We start from the raw sequence: 27,376 nt of genomic DNA, 5'->3' as shown, positions 1-27,376 counted from the left end.
TAGCTTCATTGGCCTCATCAGGGGGGTCATCAGATGGGTTGGAACAACCCTTTATGGAGATGAACATGAGACTGAAGAATGGACGTCCAGTTCCACACTGGAAATATAAAGCATGATCTAAACACTCTTCATTTGTATAAACTTTACAGATTTAATTTTCTTTGAATTATCTTGATACTGCTTCAGCTCTTTGTCAAGTTTTATAAAGTACAAACAAAAATTATCTTCTTGACATTGTTAACCCACCTTCAAAGCAAGTACTTCAAAGCATGCTTTTGCAGACAGTTGGAAAGGAGAGGCATTCACAAGGAAGCCTTGCTGTTAATGTATTTTTCCCAAGTGGGAGGTATCTTGTCCTCTTCATAAATGAAGAGAGAGAGAATCTTATTATGTTATGATTGTAAAGAATACCAATTTACTAAGTCAGGTCCTCTTCTGAGACAGCTTTCTACAAAGGACACTATTAATGGATAGTTGCTTCAATCTGCCTATGATGTCATTATTTCCAAGATCTTAAAAGAGACTATTTTGTTTTGGATGGCTGTGGGCTCCATTTCAAGTATAATACAAAAGCACTATTATTCTCTAGGAGCCCAGTAAAAAAACTGTTTAGTCTTGAGTTAACTGTTGTTTTTCACTTCTACAACAGAAACTAAACTTCCAAGTAAGTAGCACTTTAGATCTAGCCACAGGCCGTTTGTTTCACTTTTAGATACTGACCTTTAGCATTGTGGAAAACTAGCTAACACTAGTGTATAAACAGCCACAATTTATACCTGTTCATAACTTGATTACATAGCTACTACATTATTCACAAAGAATTCAAAATTTTCCTTTGGATGCTACGCATATTTGAACCAGCCTTTGGGAGTTAGTGCTGACATATGCTCTGTAATTGCAATTGGAATGAATTTGTTATAAAAATATTTTATTTTTCTATGACCAAGGATTGTTAACAGCCTGTTTTAAAATCACTAGGATACATTACAATTGTTTTTCCTGTCTTTTCCTCTCTCCTCTCAGTCTAACGCACAGCGTGAGGGCATATGTACATGGGTGACTAAATGAAGACACATAGCTCCTTACTGACTTGCCTCTTGAAAAAGAACCTTGCTGCAAAGCGTTTTGGGAGGAAAATAGCTATTAAAATACAACAATTAGAAAAGTTCAACCACTGTCATTATTTTATCATTTTTCCAACATACATTCTCCTGATATGCAGTACCAGAATAAACTCTCAGAAGGTTAGAAAACAAAGTCATCAACTTTCACAGATATAAAAGTCAAGGTAAAAGAACAGTAATCAACTGTACACTAGATAGCATGATCAAAATTCACACTATGACATGTATGTTAAATTGGATGCAGCCAAAAATGCCAATTAATTGTGTCCATTAATTAAAGGTACTGTATAACAAGTATATGTAGGATGACAAGCCAGAAATTCTGGTCCTACAAATTACAAGACCATCTATTAAGTCATAAGCAAATGAAATCAACAAAACAAATATATTGTCTGCCCTTCAATCAAAGATACAGCCTAGCAAATGCACAGCCACAATCAAATGAAAGCCCCCAAATCAGCAGCAACACAGGCATTTATGATCACACAAACATTGTTTACTATTCTTTGTGTATGAAACTAGAGCATACACCATTAAGACTGGGATGGAGCCTACAGGAAATATCCAGGGTAAACTATAATGTTTCTAGTATATTGATATAGATACAGAAAATAGAATAGAATAATGTCCAATAAATTGTGATGACATATGAAAGAATATGGACTTAAGGATTTCAGAGGCATAGTAGGCTTGCAGCAGAATCCTATTAAAACATGAGTGTATCATCTGGAAGTTCTTTGGTCGGGGAGGTTCCATGTAAGAAAAATTAGTGCTATAGATCATGTATTAAAATTGTAATGACAGCCTTTAGACTTCAAGGTATTGAATAAACATAGATTTTAAGTCATCATATATCTCCTTAGATAATTGTATTAGTACAGAGCCATATTTTGTAAATGAAGATGAGATTTCTGCCTTTATTGGAATTGTGTATACACTACTAGTACTTTTGTGGTAGGAAAGGGGATTCAAGAATTACACTTTTTGTCTTTTTTCTATGCTCCCTTGTACCTTAAACACACACTTTCAAGATGGCCATGCAAATGTTTAAGCATAGAGTTTAGTGGGAAACATACCACATCTTGGTAATTAGCCTAGGCCAATATCAAAACCACTCTATATTTCATGCATCATTAGCAAATGAACTTACCTACTTCAAAAATCATGACTGACAATGTGAGAAAACATAGTAGATGATTTATAAGTTGTCTCCTTCTTCCCCACCACCAAAAGAAAACAAGAAAGAAAAAGAAGGAAAAGTCATGTAGCCTTTCATAAGGGTACAAAATCTTATGAAAAAGTGTTATATATTACTTTGTATTTCTATAGCAACTTGTATCTGAATATTTCTATATATGTTTCAGACATTAATCCCTATGTTATGCCAAACGTATATTTTATAGTAAAGACAATGAGCCAAATCTAAGTCTCTAAAATAATCTGGGATCATACTGATACTCACAGACTAAGTGAACAAGGTAGAGCCCATCCATTAACCATAGGCAACTACATAGGCCTAACTTAGGATTTTTATCATCTTTGTCTCAAGCTGCATGGAGCCATTATGCATACCATTCCCTCTCAATAGATCATAAGCTCCATGAGGGTAGGAGCCCCTCTCTGATAAGTGCATGCTTTCACATTACCTAGTACTGTATATTGTTCCCAACAAGCATTGTATTTGAGATGATTAAGTGGAGCACTATACATTCTAGGCATTAGTTTCAGCTTTGAGTATGTTTTCATAATGTTATATAAGTCTGCATTGCTACTTATAGCAAGTCTGAGCAAAGAAAGCCTACTCACAAATACTAGCACTAGTCTAACTGCAAAGCAGATGGGCATCATTGAAGAAGCAGCTAGCATCTGGTGAACAACATCTCATTTTTAAGATATACAAGTTTGTAATTTCTAAAATGCTTCCATGCTCTGCTCTGGTTTGGGTCTCACATTAACACAGTGAAGAAGGTATTACCATCCCCATGTCCTTCATGAACAATGTTCAGAGTATAGGTTAAGTGACAAAATAAGCTATCACACCAAGTCTAGGATACCTTAAACTCCTGAACTCTTGCCAATTCCCTTTTAACAGCACATTACAACACTCTGATATATATCCAAGTAAGCAGAAAGATGCACACCCTTCTCTTATACATGCTTTATACCTCCAGATATAGCACGACAAAAAGTATAGCCTTTTCATAGCCAACTCACTTCAGGCTGGTACTTACTGATTTCATTTGCTTCTCCCATCCAAAGGCCCAAAGCTATTCAGTTTAGTGGTAGAACTCCAAAAGGTTTTGTTGACTGATTGTACCAGTTCTTAGACAGCCTTGTTTTGGAGGTTGCCTCTTCTGGGAGCACTCACCAAGAGAACTCTGCTATCAGACAGGGGTGTGCTGTTTCAGAGAGCCTCGCCAGGGAGATACCATTACAGTGGATAATGGAGGGAAGCCATTTGTAAGATCATTTGATCAGGAGCTGAGCTACTTGTTAGGCAGGAGATTTGCAAAAGCAGCCGGACAAGCAAGGGAGGCACTAGCTCCTTTTACAGCCGTCTAGTTTCAATGTGAGATTATGCAAGAGATAGCTCACTGATGACATACATACAAGCACGCTCACATAGAAAACATTCATGTACTCTTTCATTCACACACGCAAATGAGGTCAGCTGTACAGTAGTCCTGTTCCCTGCTAACATTCTTATGACAGACTTCCATTGTTTTCATCAGGAACCTGGCACTGAGGCCAAGAAATCAGCAGATTATAGTTACAGATCTCAGTGTCAGGCTGTTGAAAAGGAAATCAGTAGGTATACCTCAAGCACCTGGACCTCATAGTCTACATATATTACAAGGGACAAATAGTTGCTTTTCAAATGACTTCTTAAACCTCTAAATATATGCAGCACCATACTTTATTATTTATTATATATGCTGCATGAGCTAATGCCAAGAAAGCGCTAATGATTGTCTGGTGTGTATTTATACTTACTGACTAATGTATCATTACAGGATTCGGGTTTTTATTGTCAGTGCCAACAGACCTCAGATAAAGTAAGAAGCATAAAGTACAAAGGCAGAGATATTTTTAAGCAAGAAAGAACAGAAATAATTAAACTAAAGGATGCCTCAAAGGAATAGGTGGAATATAAAAGGAAAGCAAAATTCAGTAATAAGACATTTCCGGGTTCTCAAATAGAAAATGTAATATCCTTGGAAACATTCAGATGGAACAAATTAGATGCAGACTAATAGCCCTAGGGAGCAGGGTGTGGTGAGTCAATGTCTTGGGTCTCCAGTGTTCTAGCTGCTCCCTTTTACTATGCATGGATTATAATTATCCACCACAGTGAAACATCAACACATTTTCTTAAATTTAAGCTCAGAATTTCAATTGCTAAATTTCCTAGGGCTTTTTGCATTGCATTGAGATGCTTGGATGCTGCTTATCAACCTGTGACTCACAGCTCATTATCTTAGCTCCTTGCTGTGTTCCTAGTTTCCCTGTACCCAGAGTGGCTGGCTGTGCATAAGGCAGATGCCCAAGCATGTCTGAAGAGAGCTATATTACAGCAGTTGAGATCTGCTATTATTCTTAAACCAAGAACTTAGATCAACTTAGCACAGCCTATATTTCAGTCAAAAGTGATTTCCTGTCAGATTTGGGGGTTAAATAATTTGAGCTAGCACAGCTTGTTGGAGTCCATTCCCTGTGGTGGAATGCCATGCTCAGCCTTAATGCATGGGAGAGCAGTCTGGCCCTGCCCCAACCTATTCTTCCAGACTTTGTTGACTCCTCATGGGAGCCCTTACCTGTGAGGAGAAGTGGATTGGGGCTGGGCTGGGGAGGGGAAGTGCGGAAGAGGCGGGAAGAGGGAAGAGGGAGAACTGTGGTTAGAATGTAAAATGAAATTTAAAAGAACAAATAAATTTTTAAAAATCTTTGAGCTAGGACAAAAGATAGCAACTCTACCCACTAGCTTTCTGTATTTTAATCAAATTTTAAATATCCACCCACAATTTTAAAAGGATAAGCATGTGTTCTAGAGCCTTATTTGAGAGACATTAGGAAACATGAAATAATATCAATTAAAAAAATTCCGGCTGCAAAGATGGTTCATTAGTTAAGCATACTTGTTGTTCTTGTAGAGGGCTGGGGTTCAGTGTCCACTATTCATATGACAGTTGACAGCCGTCCATAACTACAGTTCTAGGGAGTTCATCAGACAAAACACAGATACAAATAAAATAAATCTAAAATGAAAACACTTTTATACAAAAATTTCCCTAAAATAATGGAAGAAGAATGGGAGGTGACAAAACTTAAATTTCATTTATCCCACTTCAAGAATAGTCAAATATAAACATCTACTTGACCACAGGCCTGCTTATAAATTCCTCATCTTTGCTGCCCTCCCCCTAACTACCACCAAACATGGCATAGTGGTGCACTCATGCAATCACTGCAGTTGAGAATCACAGGTAGCAAGAGTGCAAGACCAGCCAACACTACATGAGACCTTGTCTTAAAACTACAAGAACAACACAAACAAACAAAACTGGCCGTGAGTTTCAGAAAGCGTCATAAGTCATGCAAAGTAATTGTTTAGAAACAAAGAGCCTAACCTGAATGGAAACTTCACAATTGATAGTGTTGGGCTCTCTCTACAGCTAACATAAACTCTTCAGTGGCAAATTGTGAGATCAAACAAGGTCCTTGATCTCCTTGCTCTACGTCTCTCTGCTGCTTGATTACAGAAGCCACTGTCCACTTACAGAAGATATAACTTGTGATGGGTTTCTGATAGAACAGATCTTCCTGCAGAACATAATCAGCTTTCTTTCCCCAGTGTCCATACACATACAAAGAGGACACTGCTATGCACTTTTCTATGACCCTGACAAGGCCAGGCCTGGCACTCATCTCAAAGGAAAAAAACAAATGGTATTTGGTGAGGAAAACTACAGATGAAAGAGAAACAGAGTGTAGTGTGAAGAACCAGAGTCAGCAGGCCTGAGGAGGAACCACCGAGGAGTTTCCAAATTAGTCCTGCGGAACATCAACTATGGCTTGCAATATATCATGACAAATGTATTGGGGATAAGGAAAGGGAATCCAGTGCTTCATAATAAATATACACAACTCCATGAAATGATGTTCGTCTTGGAATAGCCCAACTCCTTTGAAAGTGACCCTAGCAACTTCTCTGTGATATACCATTCAAAATGTTTCAAACAACCATTAGATAGGCTGATGGCCTTGAGCAGATCACCTAGGAATGTCCCATGCCTTTGTCTGCACAGCTTAATAAGGATCTATAAGTTATATAGATGCATACAGGTAAAGAAAGAATCTTAAACTTATTGCCTTTAACAGTAAAACACACTAGTTAGTGCTTTATTTTTGTTACTCTGAGGTTGACTTTCATTTCAGAAAAACGGCGGACAAAAACAGACTCACTACCCTTTGAGGAGCTAAATATTATGACATTGCTATTAAGAACTGATCCCTAAGCAACCCATCTGTGTACACTCTCACCTATTTAACAAATCTTTATAAGTACTGTGTTCTAGGTATCATGCTAGGTGATAAGAATAAACATACATTAAGTGGCTCTGAGTGAAGTTGGTAGTTTGAACACTGGCTGCATAATATCCTTAAACACGTACAGAATGTATAGACAACAATATAACTACCAAGAAAATAATAGCATATAAATATTAGATATTGTCTTTAAAAACCACAGTCCTCACTTACACCCCCATTCATGCCACCTATTACCAGATAGCATTGGATACAGGGAGAATATAGAGATGACACTGGATATATCACATGGCATTGGATATAAGAATATAGGGAGAATATAGAGTTGGATCAAGACCATTCCTTGTCTTCAAGGAAAGTAGACAGTAGGTAGACAGTGTAATACAATCCAGGTAGGCATAAGATGCTTCACAAGGAAGGATAAAAGAGGGAACATGGTTAATATCCTCAAAAGAGTCAAGGGGATGAATAGTGTATGATGAGTGTGTAAGAGTTCACCAGAATTTGAAAAGTAGGAATCACATGTTGTCACAAGATAATATTCAATAATATATTCCAACAAATGATTACTCTGAGTACATAGGCTTATATTTTTCTCGGCCTTATGTCCTTGTTTCTACTGAGCTGAAGGATGCTAGTGCTGCATGAGGAACAAAAAGAGATGTCAAAACTGTATTGGAAGCAGTATTTGTAAGTCTAAGAGTCAAGACTCTAGTTCCAGATAAGCTACAAAAGAAAAGACCAATAGGGTCTGACACAAAACCCTTTAGTACTGAATACATATATATGAGCAGGTCAGACATCTCGGAAAATGTTATTAATAACAATACTTGGAAAAATAAACTATTCTTTTGTGTTGCTTTCAAAATCTAAGTTATGCTGTCTTATGTGGCTTACATTGGGAGGTATCTTTTTAGTTAGTAGATCTTTTTATGAGCCTGAAAAAATATCACTAAGGAGAGAAAACAGATCAATTGCAGCTCTATTTCCAGATTATTCTACAATGCTTAGGAAATCATTAATTATTCACAAATCTATTCATTCATTCAGCATTTCTATCATGTCTATTCTGTGCCCAGATACACAGAGAATACTGAAGAAGAAAAGGTGAAAATGATTAGCTAAAACTGCCTAGATGAGCAAGGAACAGCATTGCCCCTTGAAGAGACTTAAAAGGGCACTCATAACAGTTTAGCTCAAAGATGAAAACAGGTTGGTATTGTAGGAGAAAGGGGGAGCCTGAAGAAAGAAACTTTACAGAGGAAGTATATTTGAACTGAATTAGGGAGAGAAAGTAACCGGATCATAGGAAAGACCTGTTTCAGGCACAATGAACAGTATGTGTTAATGTCCAGAGGAGATCAGAAAAAGAAGGGTACACGATGTGGAGAGAAATTAAGAAAGGTCTTGTATGCCTTTCTATTTGGTTTGTCCTCTTTATGCCTACACAAAGATGTTTCAAGTAGTGGAATAGCACAATTAGCTTACCGTTTAAAACTAATACACAGGTGACAATGTGGCAGATATCTAATTGAAAGCAGGACTTTTATTTCCAACTAGTAAAAATGATGAGCCCGGGTATAAGAAACACAGATAATGCAGACAAAGAAGGGAAGAGATTCTGAAAATTGACCGATGATAGTAGTGATGCTAGGCCTGGAGGGATACAAATATTAAATATTGTTTAAAAAAGAAGTCATATACTTTTTTATGTCCCCATGCCACCAATATCCTGGTGTCCAAATGGAATCTGAATAGATGTATATTACTATCCCAGGGGGTACAAAAGTACATGGGAGGCCTCCTTGTTTTATAGCCATGAGGTAGTGTTGAAGATTCCAACTAGAACTGTGTTTCAGTTTTTAGATTTGTGAAATGAGAAAAATCAACAAGCTCAGATGGTGGAAAATAAAATACTGAATTTGGCACGATGATGACACATGTGATTACACTAGTGTTCCTCTGCATGGCAGCCACTGGACTATCAGCAATAACTGTACTCTTAAGAATAACAAGTTGTTCTCAAAATTTTTGGTCAGTAGGATATCACTTCTAATGAGTTTTAAAGAAAATGCATGTAAATTTGTACATACATTCTTCCAAGAAATACAAAAATTCTAGAAAGACACAAACAGATCTCAAATGCACAGTGATAGGAGGATAAAAACAGTGACACATTGGAAATCTCAGTAAAAGTGAATTTAGAAATGTCTATGGAGAGTAAGACAAATGTTTAAGCATCTTGCTCTTGAAACCACAAGTAAGAACAAGTTGAAGCAATTGCAATTCAAGATAGAAAAAAGATATCTTTAGCTTCATGTCTTCTTAGTAGAGATAACATTAAAACAATAATAATGGAAGCTTAGTTGTGACACATTGGTTTGGCTTGTGGACTTAAACCAAGAGCAGCTGGACATATGGAATCAAAATTTTATCTTGGAGGACATTAATATGAAGAAATATTTAACTGTTCAGAAAGTGCATAGAGTAAGGGAAAAATAGAAGACCGCTGGGGAACAACAATGTTAAGGATCTGGATGAAGGAGAGGAGCCAGGGATCACAGAGAAGTCATCTAAGATAAGGATGCTTGAAGTTGAATGTATTGATCATGATGCAAAGTTACAGACAAGTCAGAAATGCTCCTTTCTGTCTCCTAGCTTTTCTACAAACTTGACCTAGCTTGCGCTCTTGTTATTTTCACATTAGAAGCAAAATGCCCAAGTGCTACCATAGGTCTATAGATACACTTTATAGATATATTTTGAGAATTCTAAAACTATAGTTTGTTGCACATATTATACCTCAGGATATATTCTCTGCTGTGTTCTGAAGTCACATTGATTGCGTCTTGGCATTATGCTGGGCATCGTGCAAGGTACACAGTAGATTTCAGGTTACAGATAAACCAAGGCTCACATTTAGAAATTTTCCCATATGAATAGTTTCTGCTCAAGTAGTTCCCATTTGGTAACTATAGCACCATAATATTTTTCCACTTGAAAATGTAAATATTCATTCTGGCCTGGAGTCTGCTCAGCCTACACTGCTAGTAGTGATCTGTACATCGATTGGCTCTTCTGCAGCTACTTCTTTATATGGGAAGGGGGACTACTTCATCAGAAGCATGTGAGGATTTAATATTCTACATGTGGACTGTGCTTTTAAATAATCAAAGACATCCTGCTAATAAACTGTTTACCATCACTGCTGCATAATTCGCAAGCCATAAATACAATTATCATTATTTCCTGAGATCTTATCATATTCTAGGTATTCTACTAAAAGTTGCTCACATACAAGTTCACATAACTTGTATCTATGAGGCTTTAGCATTATTTCTATCTCAAAAATGAAGAAATTGACATTCAGAAACATTAACTCACTTGTCCAAGGCCATAGATCTAGTAAACTAAAGATGGAGACTTTACAACCTCCTGTCTGTGTGACTCTGAAGCCTATGTTCTGGTTTGTATTTTGTGTTCTCTTTTGCATGCACTGTAGGATGAGCCCAGGGGTTCATGAATACTAAACAAGCGTCCTACCACTGAGTTATGTCTCAAATCTGTATGTTCTTGTTTATAACTCCTTAGCCACATAAAGTTTCAAATGGTTTGGTTATTCTCAGCTAATCACTCACTTTGCTTGGTCATGAATGTCCTTACAGTTTCAAAGTAAGAGAACTGTGCTTCCACTGTAGTATTTGAGACCAAACCTTAAAAAAGAGCAAATCCATTATGCACAAAGGAGATATTCAACATTAGAGTCAGGAGCAGAAGTGTGCTGACTGCTGTCCCTATAAGCATTAAGAGTTTCTTCTACATTCCCTCATCACTTTCAGTAACAGTTAATGAAGGCTCCATTATTGATGGCTTGACAGATTTCTAGGAAGTATTTATATCACTGTATCATATGCACATGAACAAGAAACACTGATGAAATGGCATGATAAACATGCCCTAGTGGTGCAGGAATTGAGGAAACTAAAGGGTAGTCACGTTTGTTCAATTGTCTCCTTGAGTAGGCATAACACTGACAGCTAGCTTTTGACTAAACTCCAATAAAAGATTCAAACTATGTCAAGTAAGCCCTGTGAGTAGTCTGGCTCCAAAGGCTTTGGCACCACACCGTTTTCTGCTCTCTGGGAGCAATCTCCCTTTGATGGTGCCTCTCACAGGCAGTGGAAAGATAATAATAGGATCCACCACTTGTACGTTTACTATTGGGCAGACATCGAACTGTTTCCTTAAAGTATCTCATTTCATCCTCATAAGAAATCCATTTTACAGATAAAGACACTGAGTCTTAATAGGGGAGTTAGTACTCAAACTAGGTTACACAGGTAGAAAGTGGCTAAACAAGGGTTCAAATGCTTATCTTACTTACTCGGAAGTTGGTGCTCCTAACACCTTTATCATAATGCAGAAACTGGTTATGGAGATTTTGAGGTATAAACTATCCTGTAAATTCTGCAGAGTTAATCTTCTCATTTAGTATTTTTCATTAGAGTGATGTGAATCCAGGCTGGTGCATAGTTTTCCTCCTTAAAACTTCAGCTCATCCCATAGATTATATAAATTGCTTATGATGAGTTTCAGGTACTAACAATAAAATATCAAATATAAAATGGCCAGACTGTTTCTCAAAAGTTGTTTCCAGTGGAGGTGGTGGCTTAATCTTGATTCTCATTAAGGCTTGTAGTTCTTTCTCTAACTTGGGCCCAGTGACACAGTACTTTGTTACACAATCTTTGGTAAAGATGGCACAGCCCAATGTTGAGCAAGATGTCTATGAGAAAGTTTACTTTGGCAAGTGGCTTATTTGACTCCTTCCTGCAGTTTTCAATCATTTGTGGGTCTTTAAGGCCATTGCAATCTAAAGACCACTAGATGATACAATAAAAATACCTCTGGTGTCAAGCTTCAAGACTGTTGTCTTTTTATGACTGTTCCATAGACTTTATCTTTTCCCACACAAAGAAAAAAATAACTCCAAGTCACAGTATGTGTCTTTCACCCATTTGAATCTCTCTCTGGGCCTGACACCACGGAGAGCCAGAAGATCCTCTGATCTGGTATGCATGCTATCAGAATTCTAAGATGAGGAAGATGGAAAGACTAGATCTGTACTGACAACATGCTACTGCCTACCTTCTACCTTTAGTTCTTTAATTGGGTCACAGAAGTAGTTCCTCTAGGTCTAGCTTTCTGCCAGAGTAGGAATTCAAAAAAAGTACTATGATGGAGTTACTGCTATCAAAGTCATTTTCAGCCTAATGATGGAGTGAGGGGCTTGAATAATGTTTCTGAACCTAGGCATTTCTTTATGGCATGCTACAGAGACATTATTTCATACTCATTTGTGTTCTACACCATTATGAAGTGGTGTGGTGATACAGATATTACTTCTCACTCACTTGTTCTCCAGAGAAACTCCAGAGGAAGAAGTCAGGCACCAGAAAAGTTACTGCAGGGTGTTCTTGTGGTTTTAAATCTCTAGATCCAAGTTCAAGTTGCACTCATTCCACTCCTAGGCTTGTGCTTCTTTTGACTCTCTTGTAGGAAAATCTGCAGTCTGTCTGGAGTGCAAGGGACTGCCATCAGCTTATCTTTACCTACGCCTACAGAGAAATCTCCTCTGGGGACTTGTTAGGAACAGCTGTTGAAATTTCAGTGGTGTCTACTACGTATGTGTGTGCACACTCACAGTAGAAATATATGTGCTAGTCTGAATTAGGATTGGTTTTCAAGAGGATGTATATGGAGGGTTATTATGTGTCCATAAGAATGAATGGGAATGTATAATATCGAGTGTGTGGTTCTGAAAGTGAGTGAGTGTGAAGATTTGAAAACACAAGAGTGTAAGTATGTGAACATGACTGTGCATTAAGTGTGACTGTATTTATGAATTTTGTATGAGTAATGAATGAGAATATGTACATGTCAATGTGTGTCCATGTGAATGCATTTGTACATAAGTGACTGTGTAAAAGTAAAGGTAATGACACCAAGTGAAAATAGCTGTAAATGTGTATATAATTGTATTTCAGACCTCACTGTGAAAAGTGAGTGCAATCGTGTCAATGTGTGTCAAATATCTGCCTCTGTGTATATGAAATGATGAAGGAAGGAGGATGGTTTCAGTGCTGTGCATGTGAATGAAAGTATAACTATCAGCATAACAGTGCAGGAGAGTGTAACAGCTCAAAAATATATCAGGATAAGCAGGTAAGGTATTGTTCACAGTGCTATCATCTATACACATGAATAATATGAGTATGTTTGTACACCTGCATGTCACTGAGTTGTGTGTGACTGTGAGGAAACCGATGTGTTGTACATGTCTGTGACTATGAAAAGAAGTTTGAGTTGGGCAAAGGGAGTTAGGGTATGCCTAGAAACAGTGTTTGATTATATAGGTGTGTTAGTGAGTAAGGGTGATTTTGTCCTCTATAATGTAAATAAATATAAGTGTGTGAAAACGTTAAGAAAGAGTACAAGGTCTGAGTAGTTGATAGCATTCGAGTAGGGTATAAAGTGTATGTGTATCATAATGAAAATATGAATATATGAGTATAATGGTTCAGCTGTGTGTAGGTTTACAACACGATTATATGTGAGAGTGAGGGATGAGAGTGATAAGCGAGGGTGAGCCTGGGGAAGAAATGGGACTGGGTGAGTACTGCATAATGCTGGAGGCTATGAAACTCTTCAGGAAATGCTCTCCAAATGGCTATGTAGTTCTAGTTCTAGACACGTTACTGAGCCCTCAACCTGAATTAATATCATTTGTAGATTCAGAAACAGAAGTACGAACTAGTTGAAAAAAATTCACCTGCTTGGTGGTGTTAATATTAGAGCCAATGGTATCATCTAACTGAAGTGCCTAGTGCAGAGTTGGTACCAGTAGATAATAAATAAAATGTATTATTTTAGCTGTCACAGAAAACCCAAGAGAGATCCCCAGGCACACTTCTTATTTTCCTCAGTTCTAGTTACCTTCTGTCAGTCAAACTCTATAGAGGATCTCGGACCAGACCATCTCCAGAAAGTTGAATACATCCGTATCGACAAGGCTGTAATTTCATACCTCCAATTCGACAGCCGAAACTCTGGTGCTTCCCTTTCACGGGAAGGCATCACACAAACACCTGCTGCAGAGATGCACTTTTGCCATCCTTCAGGCCGTAGGTATGCTCAGAGTGAAAGAGAATTGGGTTGCATATTCTTTGTCTTGTTGAAATTCTTTGGGGACTGGTGTTGACTTGGGCGATGGGAGATATGCCTAAGCAACTGACAAAGAGGCAGACAGTGAAACAGACAGAGAGATCCAGGGAAAAGTAGTAAATAGGCAGCAAGGCTACAGGGTATATAGTATAGAGGGCAGATGGAAAAGACAACAGAGAAAACTACTACGACTATCTGAGAGGCAGACAGAGAGAAAGGCAGAGGACAGGCAGGTGCAGAGGAAGAGAGACAGACCAAATGTGCAAAGATGCTGAGAAACTGTTGGTCACTTACTTGAAAAGCACGGTAAAGACCCATAAGACTACAGGCCTGCCCTTAGTCATCTAGTTTATCTGATAAGAAAAATACTTCCAGAAACTCCTCAAACATGATTTATGATGAGAGAAAAGCAGTGCATGCTACAAACTCATGCTGGAGAGCTGGGGGAGGGAGTATGCCTTTGCTGCCTTGTTAGGTGGGAAAGTAAAGAGAAGGTTCCACAAGATTTTAGCTGAGCCTGCCAGTCCCAGAAGCAAGGAAGAGTGGGTTGAGAATACATTTGAATATGAAGACAAAACTAAGATTATGGGGCAGTGGAAATCACAGGAACTGATTGGAGGATTTGTGACATGTGGCTGAAATGCCTCTTAGATATCAGGAAAGAAGAAAAAGAAATGACAGCTTGATGGGAAGCATTTTCGGTGTTGCACTGATGCTCTTAGATGGTGCTTGACATTTGCAAAGGACTTGGAATGGCTATTATGTTGTTTCTCCTCCCCACCTCAAAATGTAGGTCAAGGCTGTCATTTCAATATTAGCGATGGAGGAACCAAGAGACAACTGATAGCTATAACAGACTGAGCACCCCAGAAGGTAGAATTATGCCCTGGGGCCTAACTGGTGGGGCCTGAGCTCAGATGAGATAGCAACATTTATCTGGATTTCAAATACCTCTAACTCCATGCCCTGAAATCCTTTACTCACATCCTACAGCCACTACTGAAGGAGCTCAACACAGGTGAGTGTTGCTCATGAGAGGGGATAGGTTGGCTTCAGCTCTGAGTGACTCAGCGCTGTGCACACCAGCTGCCATGAGATACAAGGACTCAGTTGGCTTCTGTTTTGGGGGAACCTGCCGAGAAAAACATTGTGGGAGAGATGGAACCCTTTCTACACCTGCCACTACTCCCTCATCCTCCCCCCATAAAATTTACACACACACACACACATTAGAGCTGGATATTTCAGAACATCATTTAAGAAGAATAGTATATCAAAGAGGTAAAAGTGCATTTTTTATGTAGGATTTTGGAAAGGATACTGAACTGGGAGATAGGAGCTAGGAGTACAGATTAATAACCAATGCTTGCCATCTTACCACTCTGGATCTACCCACTTGTTATCAGCTGTAAAAATTCTGCTCCCTTAGCCATTTTGGACAAGTGTTAGGAGGGCTAAGTCAAATAAGATGCATGTGAAGAATCTACACAACTTTCAGAATAAGAGTAAATTTGAATACTTATCAGAGATGGCACAGTCCGGTGTATTGTAGTCAATAGAGGGAATGCCCAATGAGAATATCCGAGCTGCCTAGCAAACTGCCACTACTATTATTCAGTTCTTTCTTACCTCAAGTCCAAGTCTCTATCTTCATTTCACCTCCTTTGACCACCAACCTCTTTCTTTGGGTAGGTATCTGGGGGGAGACAGTCTCTTAGGCAAGAACACTATAAGTTTCCTTTTGCCTCACAGATGTGGAGGTTCTAAACCTTGGACCTTAACTGAACATTCCAGCCTGTTTTAACCAAAGAAATGTTTTCCACAACTTTTGGCAAATTTTCCAAGGTGGACACACACAATTTGTTTTGTTTTGATGATAATTTACCTTGTTTTCCTCACAGAGGTTTCTATATCTAGTTGTGATGGAAACAGGATCTCTCTCTTTACCTCTCCTTCCCATCTCATGCTGAAGATGGAATCGAGAACCATGGTATCTTGCATGCTGGGCAGTCACTCTACCATCCAGGCCAACCTTCTTCCAGAGACAAGGTCCCTTTAGCCCCTCCACTTTCTACATTTTCCCACATTCATTTGAGTCTCCCCAGGGAAAGGCTGATTTTCCCTTTGTAGGACTCCAAATCTCTACAACCTCTATCTACTTCTCCCCAACACCTCACCCCCACAACCATATTGACCCTGCAAGGAAAGCCGTAACTACATGCTAATTTAAATAGAGCATGACCAGTTCCTAGAGACCACTAGAGTTTTAAGCTAAAGAAATAGATTGATGGATATTTGCACAGAAAGCAAAACTGAAGTCTTGGGAAGCCAAGAAAATGCCCCGTGAGTTCCAATTCTACCTCTTAAGCAAAAAGGATAATGTCATATCCTGGTTCTGCCTCTCCCTCTGTCCAGATTCTAGACCACAACTATCCCATAGCATCTGTAGCATCCATGTGTTTTTGCCCCAGGCATACAACCCCTAGTAGCTTTCTAAAGCCCTGCCACTGCATCACTGAGTGATGCTGCCTCCTCCCTCTGAAGAAACTCACTTTGCAAGAAGGTGAAATGAGGTGGGGAGGTAAGAGCTGTCAGAAGGGACAAAGCATGAGGAAGGTCATATGTGGCCCATTCCTAATGATGAGGGTTTACTGGGGAAACAGCATCTTATTGTGGAGATGGGAAAGGATGCTAGAGACTGTGTGTGTGTGTGTGTGTGTGTGTGTGTGTGTGTGTGTGTGTGTGAATGCACCAGCCTCTACTAACCAAAAAATCCTCAGTTTTCCTTCAGTGTACTTCACTTTCCCCACATTTCCTCATTTGGAACATCAATAGTAACTTCATGGTAGCTTGCCTTGAGCCTACCAGTTTTGTAGCCTGAACCAGTGCAGAAGCAACTGGCAGGTCACCAGGTGGCAACACCCCTTGCCCACTGGGGTATATTTTGAATATATCATATTTTTCATATGAGCAAAAGCTGTGTCATGTATATCTGTGCTATTCTTTGCACTCTGTTATATGTGTATATGTTGTTATATCTATACTATGTTGTATTTGTCCTGAACCTGCATTGTGTTATAGGTGCAGTGCTGTGCTTATATCATGCCATGTATGTTTATCTTGTCAGTATGCGACTGTATATGCACTACATTTCTGTAATGTGTTACATATTATAGCATCTTTACCATGCATGTTACATGCATGTACATATGCCATGTATCTAATTTGTAGTGTGTAGCATGGGTGTCTGTACTGACTGGTGAGTGTTGCATAGCTGTATTATACTGTGCATTTATACATCCCTTGCTTTCTGCCTGTCCTCTTGCTGAAAGTTGGGATGTATGGATGCGTATATTTTATACATACCTAACTTAGCTTTCCTTGCTGTATTTCAGTTTTCCCCCTAGAATCTCTAAGTACTAAAATTATCACCTTGGGATGGAGATCCAAAGAAGTTGTGAAAGTTTTCCTCTCTTCCACAGAAACATTCATGATGTCTTATGCAGCATTACGTATTTCTGGAGAATGTTCCTAGGTCCTTCTTCAGTCCCAAAGAAGATTAAGCACAAGGGGAAAAGAGAGTGATTCTCCTGTCTAAACCAGCTCACACTGGAGAAGAATGCTATGAGGGAAGCGGTACCGCCCTGCGTTTCTCCTTCAGTCTTGATAGAATGAGTGTGCCTTTGCTTGTCAGGCTTGTAAGAGCTGTTTGAGAGTACTGACATCCAGGCAATGGGAAGCTGAGAAATGTGTCTCAAGAATAGTCACTAGGGGGCGATTTTGTGCCGTCAGATGTAGTGGTCTGTTTAGGGTGTAAAAATCCAAAGAATTCCCAGGGCTCTCTTTGATAGAGATAAGGGAAAAGAAGCGGCCACCTGCCAAGCCACACCCCCCACCCGTGTTTTATTTATCCTTCTCTTCACCACAATCCTTTTCTCTTTGGGGAGTGTATTAGGGAGTTAAAACAGTAGTGAGTCTCAGTGCCCCTCTGCATGATCTACCTATGAAAACTACCACACAAGAATTTTTCTGGGGCTTAGTTATAGGTAACCCAGAAAATACAGAATTGGACTTCTCCTTTTCCTCGTGTTCCCCATTCGCATGAAGTAAAAGTGAAGTCATGCGGCTAAAAGATGAAATGTGTGGCTCTCTCTTTTGCATTGGATTTCCCTAAACTGGAGAGGTTTACAAAGTGGAAAGTGATACAGACAGGCTATCTTCTTTTGTTGAGGGGGTGGGGGGAGCTGTAATTTAGTGGCTATCTTAACTGCCAAGTATAAAAAAGGGTCCACTTCCTAATGTTCCCACCAGATTGGAGAACACCTAGTCTAACTCCATTATTTGAAGGTCAAGGAAACAGGCACCGAGTATCACATGCATTCGGCCAAGAACACCTAATTTCTGATTTCCAAGGTTCGTGCTATCCCAGATTCCACCCCGCCCACCCCACAAAAAAATCTTTTCTCTGAATCTACCCGTCTTCTACCCCACAGAAAACCTTGTCTCCCCTTTGGATCTGTGAGCTTCTGGAGTATCCACCTCATGATCCAGGCTGTCTGTGAAAATATGTTGGAGATGGCTCTTCTCCCCACGAGTAAATTGTTCATTTCTTCTCAGCCTTCAAGGTCCGCTTCCCCTCTTTTCTTCCCACACCCACCCCGTCCCATCTGGAGCTGCACCATTTTACCCCCTCGTTGCATCCCCTGGGTGCAGCACAGATTGTCCCAACGTGCAGATAATTGACCGAATGTGCAAATCAGACACGGATCTATTGCATTGATTAACATTTCCAATTAAACTCCCGGTTAGGCTGTGTGCATTAGTGACTCAAGTAATCACAAGTAAATGCGTGTACCTTCCCACGCTGCAGCGCCACATTTCTGGGAAGAAATGAGAACACATTGACCTGGAGGTTCATTTAGTTCTCTGGCACTGCTAAATCAGATTGTAAATGTATGACTGTTAGTTGATCCAAAGCTCTGGCTTCACACCTGAAATGGAGGACTTGGGCCTTTCACATCACTAAGGTTACGTTTCCGCCCCCTGCTGGCAAAGTTACTTAGTGTGAATTTGGCCTGGAAGTCTATCCTGACCCTGCAAAGGGAACCGCCTAGCTTCTGACAGGTGTGGGTGTGCACGTGGGTGGGTGGGGGGGGGAGGCTCAGCTAAGTCTTAAACTGTGCTCCAGAGGCCTGGAATACCACACTTACCTTCCAGGGTAAAGGCTTTCTGCTGTCCTTGGTGGATACAAGGTCCCAGCAACACTCCCCCCAAGGATTTTTTTTGTCTCAGACCTGGGCCTAACTCACCCATATAAAAACAGTCAGACCCCAGTCTCAGGTTATAGCACCCCTGCTTTTCTTTCAAGCCTTCATCCCCTGTCCCTTTATCCAAAAGGAAAGAGCTGCTTTTTCGAGACCGCTGCTCATCAAGTTTTTTTTCTCATACCTTTGGTTAAAGTTACTGGGTCCTAAAAATGGCTTATGCAGTTGTGAATGCTTTTGATTGCCTAAACTGCTAGAAGTCCCCTAGAATCCTTGACTGAGTCACTGCTGAGTTGACTACCAAACCTACAGGGAAACTGGGGCTCTTGAGCTCCAAGGAAGATCTGGGTTTTTCTTTGCCCAACTACAGTTCTCCACTTCCTACCCCATGAGCCTATTCAGTCTGATCTATTCTGGAGTAGTCATCCTCTTTGACCTGGTGCTTAGTGTTGACTTCACCATAGCAGAATCTTGCTAGCAACCCCCTTTCTTTATGCCGTCATTTCCCATTTCCCTCATCCATCAAACCTACCACCCAGTCTTTTCCAAACCCGGAGCAAACTTGTCTTCTCTGTGCACCACTGCCACATTTAAACAGGGGGAAAAATCAACCAACCAACCAACACAAACCCCACAACCTGTAGGAATGAACAGGTAGTTGGAATGTCCGTGGGGTGTTGTGGCCCGTTGCTTCTTCTCTTATTACAATGTTCACCTGTCTGTTGGGAGACTTATAATCCGTGCCTCTACACATCCTGAGCTCTCTCTGGATCCTGGATTACCAGCAGTCAGCTCTAACCCAGCATACCTCCCAGACTTTTTTCACGTTGTGCATTGCATGGACACAGAGGAGTATAACATTTGTATCCAGAGAAAAAGGGCTATTTGGCTCTCTTCCCAGGTCCCAGACTATTAATCATCCATTACCTCCATTACTATATTGAGCCCCTTTACCCAAAGGTGCCCCTGATTGGAAGCTGAAGTGTCAAAATCACACATCCTGCCCAATTATAATTTTACAAATGGCCCAGTGAAGACCACACTGACCTTTTATACCTGGCTCATCCCAGAACAGGGCCACTGTGCTGTCACCAACAGGAATGGATCTCCTTCTGTTCCAACACCTCAGACAACCATACAGTTGGCCTGGATTTGAGTCTGCAAAACCACAGGGTGGGGGGAGCAAAACTAACATGGCTAAGGGCTTCCCTGGTGAAAGCCGTTTTTGTTTTTGTTTTTTTTCAAAAAATAGTATTGCAACCACCCCCATCATGCTTCCCAAAGCCAAGCCACTCACCCTTCTCTCCTTTGCTTCTACGGCACATACAGCCCAGAAACCTCAAGTCTATAATCTGGAACTGGATTCTGGAAGGTGGGACCAAAAAACAAACAAACAAACAAAACCCAATGGAGCTCCTGCTTCCCTCCTTGGGAGAACCACTTACACCCCCTAAACCGTCACCCTGCCCTCAACCACCACCTCAAAAAAGGAAAAGCCTGCAGAGCCTGAATCCAAAATGTTCTGTTCACTCAGAAGTACGCCAGTCATAGTGCCAGGTCACAAACTGAGGGCAGTGTCTCCTGGGAGCCAAAGGGGGACTAGGAAGGGAGGAAGCAGTAAACCCAATGACCCTACTCCCCAGACAAAGACAGGGGCCAACAGGGGGACGCCAGGCTTTTCTAAGGACCTTATTGAATACATTCAATACCCACAGAAGAGAGGAAGAAAAAAAAAAAGAGCCCTCCTGTTATTACCATCCCCCATGTGAAAAGGGGAGGGGGGATAAAGAAAAAAATTAAAAGAAAGGAAGGCTTCTTTTTTAAGAAAATTGGTACTTTTCTGTTTCAGTTGGGGCATTCTGATGCGGACTTGGCCAGACTGCAGCCACACCCCCTCCCCTTCTCTAGAGGGCTGCTGTCAACACTGTGACTGGGGGTTGGGGGGAGATGGTAGGAGACTTACACTCTGACATAGCTTTCAGGGCAGATTTTGCCCCAGGCGGCCCAAGCCCCAATGAGCTAGTCATGGGCTTGGCTAAGGGAAGAAGCCCAGGTCCTTCAGGACCAGCCCGGACACACCCACTCATCTGCCTAGGCAAACCCCATCAAGCGCTATGCGCTGGGTCCCAAGGCTTGGGCAAGAGAGCCATGTAGGAGAGTCAAAGCCGGGGCGAAGCAGGACCAGGAGGGGGATAACAGCAAGGAACATCTGCCCAGCAGCATCCCCAACCCCGAGCTAGCCCGGTACAGTACAGAAGTCGCGGGATTTACCTGCCAAGGGTCCAGCCACCCTGCCAAGACCTTTCCAGTACCTCCAAGCACGCCCACACTTGGGCTGGGGAGCTGCAGCCCAACGGCCACAGCCGCAGCCCCGGGCCCAGCCGGCTACTCCCACGGCTCTTCTCTCGCCCAGTAAGCTCACTCCCAGGGGGAGAAAAGCTGCAGGCCCCAGCGTAAGACCCCAGACGGTTTGTGGCCACAGCTGCCTTCCTTCTACAGAGCCCCTCGGCTCAGCAACCGCTCCCTAGCTCTTCTATGCTATGACGTCACCTAGGCTCTGCACCGTACCTAGGCCAATCAGATGGTGAGCATAAAAGTAAAATCGCCCTGAGTGGGCTACTGGGGACCAATCTTTTGTTTCCAGGCAGGAAGCGCCCTAGGAGGGGGGAGAAAGTGAAGGGGGGGAGAAAGGAGAGGGAAAGGAGATGGAAACTTCTACACTGTCGGGATTGTCAAAAGAGGAAGGTGGAGCCATGGAGAAAGAGGCACCAGACAGGAGTGGGGAGGGGACATTTCATGCATCTTTCTTGCTTGCCACCCTTAAGAACACTAGGTATTGAGATGTATTTTCAGGCCAGGGAATTCATTTACAGGAGCAAGCTTTCTTGAGGAAATGGTTTGGATTTGGGACACCACCTGTCAGCCTAGCAGATTACATAGAAAACTAAGAGGGGGGAGATGTGGTGGTGGAATTAAGAAAGGTGGCAATTTAGACAGGGAAAGCAGTCTTCTGCACATGAAGCACACATTTCAAAACAGGTGGCATTATACGAAAGAAATAGCTATTTTACTTCCAGTTGAATGCATTGATTTCACACATATGCCCTCATTCATCTTTTCCCTAAAACCTTTAATGATTTCTCTCATTAAGGTTCACATTTTGACAAGTGTCCTAAGCCATTTAAAATCTACCTTCACAAATCAGCACTTCCTACTCCCAAAACCATCCTTCTTAGAATTTTGGCAGATTATATAAATTATGTCAAATCTCTGCAATGAGACAATAGGCTGCACAATACACTGAGTGTTTGAACTATAATGATGTAAAATATGCCTCCAAACACAAAAGGAAGGAAGGATTTTAATGATCAGGCTAAAATAGTGGGACTACAGGCGATTTTCTTCTCTACTTCTAAACTTTTAAAAAATAAAAATAAACGTATTCTCGAAAAAATGAATGACCAGAATGAATAACTATTTCCGGTGTCCCTACGATTTAATTTTTTTCAACACAGCATAAGAAACAGCACTTATTTCCTCACAATGACAACACAATGCATTTTCACACTAAAACTGATTTCACGTTTTTCCAGATCCTCTGAGGAAGAGTCACACAAAAGATCGCTGGATTAACCAGCGATAACCCTTCAGATACCTGGAAAGGTATGTGTGTGGGGGGGGTATGTGTGTGGGGGTATTGAATCATTCTGACTAACAACAGGCACTAAAAGAACAATGACCAACCTATGACAAAACGGGGAAGAGGATGACAGAGACTGAGTAAACTACGTAATTCAAACCATTCTTAAGGATGACTTTGCAACATTTTCCTTCAATAAAAATAAATATTTATGCATATCTGAGTATTACATGCCGGCCATAGAAAGTAGTAGAGCAGGAACTTGTATCTAAGTCTGAGTACAAAGTCCATGGGTTTTCTAATAGGCTGAAGTGTATGCTTAATAAAAATTAAACATGGTATTAATGGTTGTGAAAATATGCACTGGCTTTATAAGGATACACAAGTTAAGTGTTGTTTAAAAATAAGGTATCTTAAAATAGCCTTTAAAATACATCCTGGTGGTTGCCTTCTAATGCAACACACACTCTCTTCTCTGTTCTTGATTAATAGGTTGAAATCAGGATGATTCTGCTTACAATGACTTTACAGATATCTTTTTAATTAACTTTGGGGTTAAAAAACTAACTGCATCACATTGATTTTTTTGTACACAATGGTGCAAGTAATCTAAAAAATACTAATCTAAATGTCATTTGCTTAATGGTAACATATCTTATTTGTAAATTTCATTTACTTGTCTTTTTTTGAACCCAAATACTTTAAAAGAAAAAGGAAGCATAACTGGATTTTCCTGGTAAGGATTCAACTATGGTTTCTGGGGTATTGATTTCAATTGTAATTAAGAGGTATTTGATTTCACTCTAAACCCCACATATACCTCACTATAACTTGAAGCTATTTATACAGTCACTTCATATGGTTATTTAAATGTTTCATGTATGTATTTCGTCTCTCCCCAGTGATTACAGAAACTAAGTGTGTGTGTGTGTGTGTGTGTGTGTGTGTGTGTGTGTGTGTGTGTTGGGAAATGGAGGTCAAAATCCTATTAGGTACTTGACAAATTGAAGCATAGTAATGTCATCCAAACAAGACTCTAAACACAGCACAAAAGACTTGGATCCCAGTGTGAAAAGGTGATAACATGTGTTATTCTTGATAAAGATAGTCTTTATTACCAGTGTGATTTCTTCTCCAAGAATAAAGAGCAAGGAAAGGACTCTAAACTGTACAAGCTTAATATTTTTCTATGTGTAATTTTTTTCCACCTGAACTCTCACTATCTGCTCCTCCTTTCTTTATAAACTCCCTGGTTTAAGTATGTAATCTTAATAATCCCTTGGAATGTGTATCATATTTCTCAGATTACAAACCTCCTTTATATCTCAACATTTAATCACCACAATAACCACAACAGTTTACCTCAGCAAACATTATGATCTGAATTTCATTTTATGGACAGTAAAATCCCAGAGCCTTCAAGTCACCAGTGCATTGAATCATATACATGGTCACACAAACCTACTCTGACTGCTAGGTCCTTTATATCACACCGTAAGGCAATTTGAGTGTTGGGGATGGGGGCATGGCGTGTTTCCTTTATATACAAATGGAAATGGTCTCCAGATTTTGATGGTACAACTAGCATTTTTTGTACACTGTGGTACCAAAAGTGATGTGTAATCAGCAAAGATCGATGTCCCTCAAATTTTAAGTTTTGAATTTGTGGTTGTCTCTTGGGTCCTACCAAACAAAGGAGGTGGTATTCACGTGACAGGAGAGATATCTTAAATGGGGCTTTTAGCAAGAGAACTAAATTAAAATTAGTGTCTTCATTCCAGTCAGATTCTAGATAAAAGAACATTGCACAGTCTCATATACCATAACATTGATGGAACTGACAAGCGAGCAATACTTACCAAATGTAAATTTTTATATGTCATTTGACCTATCAATCCTAAGTCAAGGAAAATACTTATAGGTATCTTCATGACAGTATAGCAAGATATGCTCAAGAATACCCACTGTTTAATGTAAGAGTGTAAACATCACATAAAAAGATAGCTAAAATGTCCCTCAGTAAAGAGTTCAGTGTTTTTGTTGTTGCTGTTTTTGTTTTCTCTAGTCAGGGTCCCATGTAATTCTGACTGCCCTCACTTAGCTGAAAATGACCTCCAACCCCAATCCTCTAGCCTCCTGTTTCTACTTTTTGCATATTTTATTTTATGTTTATTTTTTACATTCTAATCCCAGTTCACACTCCCTCCTTCCCTCCCACTCCCCCTCCTACCATCTGCTCCACGGAGAGGGTAAGGTCTCCCCTAGGAAGTCTACTAAGTCTGTCCCATCATCTAGTTGCTGTGTCTACATCCTACACTCTGGGATTACAGGTGTGTGCTAAAATTGTAGCTACTCTTGAATTTTGTAAACCACTCATTCAAAGTCTGACTGCAGTGGAAGAAGATGCAAGGGTCTAAAGATCACAACTTTATGACTTTGGAGATACATATGAAGTTGTGAAATTATCACCAACATCAAGATACTAGATATGGCTGTCATTTCCTAAATCCACACCCTCAGACTATAATAAAATTTTCCAGTTATGTCATACACACATTCTATAATATTATGCACCAGATAAAAATAATCCAGTGGATTCCTATATGCTAAAATAAGAGGGTAATCCTTGACACATATTTGAGTGTAAAAAATTACAGGATAATATGCGTGCTATAATTTTATGCTTGTTAAAAGTTGTGTGTAAGTGTGGAATTACACACAGAAAACACAGGGTAAGTGTGGGGATAAGTGAGGTAAATGATGACATAAATGTGTGTTTTCTTTATATAGACAATCTCCAACTTACAGTGGTGCAATGTAGAAAATTTTTACTTTACTATGGTGCAAAAGTGATGTGCATTCACTAGAAGCTTGGATCATTTACAGGGCTTTTGCTTTATAGATAAGCTCTAAAAAGGCTAAGGTGTCTCTCAATTCAGTGTTGCTAGTGATGACTGAGCTTCTGATCCTCTGCCTTCCTCCACCATGGCAGTACTGGATGACAGACCTGTTTTAGCATGACTGCCGTTGCTTGAATGGATTTAAAGAATAAGTATATACTGTATTTTTAAGATATTTTTATACTTTTAAAAATATTTTTTATGTGTACAGTGTTCTGCCTGCACTCCAGAAGAAGTCACCAGATCTCATTATAGATGACCATGAGCTACAATGTGGTTGCTGGGAATTGAACTCAGGACCTCTGAAAGAGCAGCCAGTGCTCTTAACCTCTAAGCCATCTCTCCAACCCCAAGGTATACTGCATTTTACTTGTAAAAACTGAATTAAAATGGAAAGTAGAATTCAGGAGAGTGCTTAAAGCAAAAGCAATCAGCACCCTAACTATCCTGAAAGCTGTTTGAATGCCAGGCCAGTAGTTCAGTCTGGGCGATCAAAGACATAGTGAACTGAGCCAGCCCTGAACACAGACTGGATGCAGAAAAACAATAATATATAGTCTACAGGGAAGAAACAGCCAGAATGCTTTAGTTTCCTCTCCTGCCTTAAGTCCCACAGCCAGAAACTGTTCCTGGCAGTGGATGCTGAGCCTTTGCAGCGCTTGGTGTTCACATTATTTTCAGGAGCAAGTGCACTTTTCAAACTATTACTGTTTTTTATGTGTGTGGGTGTTTTGCCTACATGTATGGCTATGTATCCCTTACATGCCTAATGCCCATGAAAGCCAAAAAAAGGGCATCAAATATCCTGGGACTGGAATTGCAGACAGCTGTGAGTTGCCATGTGGGTGCTTGGAATCAAGCCTGAGTCCTATGAAAAGGCACTCACTGCTCTTTATCTCTAGCCCCTAAATGTACTCCTGTTTCTTTTGTGTTGGGGTTTAAGGCAGGGTTTCTCTGTGTGGTTGTGGCTGTCGTGGTATTCTCTCTATAGGCAAAGCTGGCCTTGGATTTACAGAGATCCCCCTGACTGCCTCCCCAGTGCTGGGACTAAGGACATGTGCCACCACTGCCAGGCAATATTTTTAAATTTGTTTCTTTCTTTCTTTTTTCTTTCCTTCTTTCTTTCTTTCTTCTTCCTCTTCTTCCACCTCTTCCTCCTCTTCCCCTCCTTCTTTAGGTTGGTTTAGATGCACTTCTAAACTGCCCTCCTACCCGAACTTGTTCAGCAACTTTTGCCCTGGCATTAGCTAGGAGCAGTGCCCAGTTCACCTCCACTAAGTGTCTGGGCACTACTATATGTTGCAGTCACTGAGAGTGACCCTCCTTTTGCTGTCCTCCCGGCTCCCATTGTTAGCAGCTTCAGTTCTCCTGCAGCAGGGTGTTTTGTGGGTTGCATGCAAGGTAAATACAGGGAGTTCAGACATGCCTAGAGGAATGTCTGGAAAACCAGAGAGTGTGCTAGAGAGAATTCTATGACTAAGAACTCACCATCTTTTTGAGACCAGAGTTGCAACTCAGAACTGGACAAGCCCTTGAACAAGATTTTAATTTCCCCAGGTTTTGGCTTTCTCCTCTGTCAAACTCACTTTGCATATCTCTGAACTGTTGTATGAATGCAAGTGGCTAATGACACCAAAGCAAACCTAACGGATTTCAGAAACACACACCTCCTTAATC

At 40.4% G+C, this 27,376-nt stretch overlaps 1 protein-coding gene across 10 annotated transcripts in view; it reads right to left on the bottom strand.

Annotated features, from left to right (window-relative positions):
- Nucleotides 1–27,376, bottom strand: part of Pak3 (p21 (RAC1) activated kinase 3) — a 258,495-nt gene that overhangs the window by 85,110 nt on the left and 146,009 nt on the right. For 5 of the 10 annotated variants that reach the window (XM_040744495.1, XM_040744502.1, XM_040744503.1 and 2 more), the window contains exons 3-4: nt 20,457–20,524; nt 20,207–20,317 (exon numbers count right to left, since the gene is read on the bottom strand). The exons of 2 other annotated variants lie outside the window; for them this stretch is intronic. The gene's annotated coding sequence lies outside the window, so the exon portion shown is untranslated. Of the gene's footprint in view, nt 1–3,355; nt 4,868–15,524; nt 16,825–20,206; nt 20,318–20,456; nt 20,525–21,430; nt 22,500–27,376 lie in introns of those variants that run through there. 3 more of the 10 variants (XM_013122311.3, XM_040744501.1, XM_040744500.1) reach the window with 3 other exon arrangements.

This window comes from Mesocricetus auratus, unplaced genomic scaffold, assembly GCF_017639785.1.
Source record: "Mesocricetus auratus isolate SY011 unplaced genomic scaffold, BCM_Maur_2.0 Super-Scaffold_100003, whole genome shotgun sequence".
In the NCBI taxonomy this organism is placed as follows: Eukaryota; Metazoa; Chordata; class Mammalia; order Rodentia; family Cricetidae; genus Mesocricetus; species Mesocricetus auratus.
Note: the sequence above shows the minus strand (reverse complement) of the source record. Positions and strands in the feature narration are given on the sequence as shown.